We start from the raw sequence: 4,567 nt of genomic DNA on the forward strand, positions 1-4,567 counted from the left end.
GAGGGAGTGAGGGCGGGAGCCACACCCCCCCTTAGAATATGAGATGAGTCCTCCCCTTCTCCTGGGGACCAGAAATCATATCTAACATATATATGGGCTCTATCTCACAGAACCGTACAGGTCAGGGCAGATTTACTAACATTTTCAGGTCTGTCTCGATTTACCCAGAAGCCTGATACCAAACATTAGGGGTAGGACCCCTGTGGTATCATCAGGGCACTTTCGAACTGCCTCACTGGCAGTCTTTACCTCAGAATGTTCTGAAACATTTTCAGAGCCAGCGCCAGACCAGGCCCAGCATGCTCTGGGAGTTTGGGGAGCCTGGCAATACAGGAAATATGACACATATAGCAGTTTATGGAATATTATATACATCTGGGATTTACAGCAGGTCATTCCCAGGCGAAGGCTCTTTTGAAGCTTGGGGGCAGCAAGCTACGTGTCAGCTCCCCTGCTGGGATTGTAGCCAGAGAGTCTGACTTTTTCCCCAATAAATTGGTTCTGCCATCCTGCTTACCAACTCCATCTGATGGATGGGCCATTAGCACAGCTTGATGCCGGGGACACTCTGCAGCAGGCTCCTGCCTTTTGGTGGGAGGAGGTCTTTTAAAAAAAAAAAAACAGGAATGTCAGTTTCTGATTACTGCAATGGCTGGCAAATCTGACCAAGAAATCGGAAAAATCGATGACGTTCCTCCCGGCTGTTCCGTGACAGCTGGGAGAAAGAGAAACTCCAGGTTGCTACAGGTAGCCCCTACACAACCAATCCAGATTCTATTGATCTGAATCTCTGCATCGATTGCGGTCGCATTTTCTTCACGGGCGGTTCAAGGACGCGTCTGCGGCCACGCAACCGTCCGTGACAGCCACTGTCAGCAGCTGCTCCCTTTCAGTATAGATAGCCAGTTCTTCCCCCCTCCTGTAAAGGTAGCCTGATGACCATTCCCCCTCCCTCCAGAATAGGTAACCCGTTTGTGACGAACATTATGGAACATTATGGAAAGTCGTGCGCAATCGCCAACGACTTGCGTAATGGTCCAGCCCATTACTGTCAGTCCTGTGTAGAATAAAACAAATGTCTTTCCTTTCGAATCTGAAGGGAAGCAAGCCCCTCACCCATTCTCCAGTGTCCTGATAACACAAAGAGGAATTTCACACCTAGCCCGACCTCCCGGGGAGGACCACTTCCTGCCACAGCCCTCTCTCCCAAAAGCCAGATCGAACTGGCCAGATAAGAGCTCCCTCCAAAACCTTACACTCAGACAAAGGAAACTTTAATGTATTTGTAATTCAAAATAGGCTTGCCACAGAAAGACAAAAAATACATTTTCTGATACCCATAAAGCAGTAATATCATTTACCTGAATTACTAATTTCTAACTGTCAGGACTCAGTAGGGAAACTGCTTTATCTGGCCTGCGTAGAGCGAATGCGATAGAAAAGGCATGTGTAGCCTCATTTGATACAGGGTCAAAGGCCGCTTATGAATATAGCCTCGGATTTGCGATGCGCCAATCTGGGGCGGAGTCACACAGATTATTTATAATTGGTACATTTTCTTGCTTTGAGTCTGGGGGTGGCAACCTTGCTGCCAGGAGATAACCCCGCCTTCCCTCCACCTAGTTTGGAGGTAACCCAGCCCCAATTCTAAGACTGTATAAATATGGGGCCAGCAGAGCCCGCCCTTGTCTTTCCTCATTTCATCTGCTAAAAAAAGAGTCTGGAGCATGCGTTCCACAGAAGGACCGACGCATGCAGTTTCCCAAGGACTCCTAAAGCTCATTTAAAATGGACTGCTCAGCCATAACTATGTAAGAACTTTCCGATTTTATTTTATTCCTTTTTATTTTTAAGCTCTGTGTGTATATGTTAATTGGTGTATATAACTGTATGTAATGCATTTTTGCTATTAAACGTTTTAAAAAATCGTTTAGCGGTTTTGACCTGTTGCTGAACATACACAATCGTACCCATTCTCCTGAAACAGCTACCGTGTTTAATAGAAGTGTACATTAATAACCCGTATGCGAGAACCCGGCCCAGATATACAGATCTGACCCAGGTTCCTGCATACTGCTAAGGGTAATAGAGCGTTCTCAAAATATTAGCATAATTACAGTAGCGGGCTGTGTAACCCGCTTGGTGGCAGATCTTTGAATTGTATGTGTGTGGTGAATCCTTTGGCGTCTGAACACTCCCTCCATAAGTCAGTTCATCAAACTGTGAAGTCAGGTTTACGCTTCGTGATGGACAAAATGACAGTGTGAGAGGATTTCTGACTCTGATCGATTGACCCGCCCGCAGACTGGCCTTGCGGTCTGTGACATTGGTTGGCAGCTTATTGGGATTTGTGTATGTTCAGAACATCAACGGCAACGTTATTTGATTGACCTGCCAGAACAGATCAAAAATCTTTGGTCGATAACCGGTGCATTACCATTTATATAGACTAAACGTGTAGCACAGAGTCCCCCCCTCCCCCCCAATCTTTTTTGCTATCCTATCTTTTATTTGGCAAAAATGGCTGCAGCAAGATATAAGCGAATGTCAGTGCCAGACCTAGTAAAATTGTGTGAAGAAAAAGGCATTGTGACTTATAGGAAATAGAAAGCGCAATTGGTCGAGGACTTATTGCGACTGAATACCCAGCCGGAGCAGATGCTGGGAGAGCACACTCCTGGTTCAGACGGTGCTGTAACTGGGGCAGAGGGAAGTGAGCGGTTGGAGCACAGTGAGCCTATAACGATTGGTGTCAGCTAACAGAATTTTCTGATTATTGGTGTTCTGCAGTATCACCAATAATACAGACGCTATACCTGATTATGTGGTGATCTGCAGAATCACCAATAATGCTAGTATAGCCAGACACAAGACTACCAATGTGAGATAGTGATTGGTGCAACAGTAATGAGGAAGATAAGGTCTCCCGAGGAGCGGGTGACTACAGACAATACTGCAGCCAAGGATCACCTGAGGAACAGGCGAGTCCGGCTGTGTAGCAGTTAAAGAGCACCTGAGGAGCAGGAGCTACTAGTATGCTGCAAGGTTGATCACCTGAGAAGCAGGTGATTCAGACAGTACTGTAGCCAATGGACACCTGAGGAGCAGGTGCCACTGGTAAGCTGAAAAGGTGATCACCTGAGGAGCATGTAATTAAGACTATACTACAGCTATTGGATACCTGTGGAGCAGGTATTACAGACAGTACTACATTAACGCTTCACCTAAGGAGCAGGTGACAGCTACAGATCCCTCACCAGTGGCTAGGCCCACTGGCGAGGATAGAGAGGTCAGACAAGCAGAGTTGGCAACGTACGGACAGATAAGGTACAAAGACAGAAGGCTGATTCAGAGTTGTTTTTCAGGCAGGGTCGGCAACGTGAATCAGATAGGCGGAGGTACAGAGTCATCAAGCAGGAGAATAGTCAATGAAAGCAGAAGTTCATAACAGATAATACAATGTAATTAGTACTTTAAGCTATCAACAGAATCTGGCTAAGTGTGCATCCCCGGCTCCGGCCGGTTCTAGCACACTTTGGGATCTGACTAAGGTCTGAGCGTTCACACGCAAGTATTTACAACAGCAGACACCGAGCAACTGACAGTCTGGTACTATATACACTAAGTTGCTGTTGGACTGTTGGAGTCAGCTGACTTGGCAGATCAGCTGACTCCCCTTCTATTTGCATAAAGGTCCTGTCGCCTGGCACGTAGCTCTCAATCTATGTGCAATGGAAGGACCAGGTAGATCAACCTGAGTATGGGAGTATCACCCGCATGAAACTGCGTGGCAGAGGCCGCCGGCTGATATGCGGAGACAGCTGCCATGCCGCCTGTCTCCGCTAACCCTTACAGTCCGTTGCCCCCCCCCCCCCCCCCCCCCGAGGACACTTCTTTCCCGGCTTCTCAGGGTGTAACTCATGAAACTCTTTCTTTAAATCCTCTGCATGCATGCGACAATCCGGCACCCAAGTTCTTTCCTCCAGACCATACCCCTTCCAGTGGACCAGGTATTGTACAGAATTCTGCACTAATCGAGAATCCAAGATCTTCTCGATCTCATACTCAGGTTGGTCATCAACCATCACAGGGGGGGAGGGAGAGGAACCCACGTGCACTGCAGGCTTCAACAAAGAAGCATGGAATGATCTCACACCTCTCGTGCTGGCTGGGAGAACAATCGCATATTTGACATCATTAATTTTCTTGGACACAGGGTATGGGCCTATAAATCTGGGTCCTAACTTAGGTGACGGTTGTTTCAATGCTAAATGCCGAGTAGATACCCAGACCATGTCCCCTGGGGAAAACTTCCACTCTACAGACCGCCTTTTATCCACTTGTTTCTTCTGAGTCTGGAAAGCCTTTCCCAAATTCCTCTTAACTAACACCCAAATCTCCTTTAATGCCCTTTGCCAATCTTCCAACGCTGGGAAAGGAGTAGATGCCACAGGCAAAGGAGAAAATTTGGGAGATTTTCCCATCACCACCTGAAAAGGGAAAAATCCAGAGGAGGCACTTTTGAGATTATTATGCACAAATTCTGCGAATGGCAAGAACTTTACCC

Source organism: Hyperolius riggenbachi, chromosome 1 (genome assembly GCF_040937935.1).
Source record: "Hyperolius riggenbachi isolate aHypRig1 chromosome 1, aHypRig1.pri, whole genome shotgun sequence".
Lineage (NCBI taxonomy): Eukaryota > Metazoa > Chordata > Amphibia > Anura > Hyperoliidae > Hyperolius > Hyperolius riggenbachi.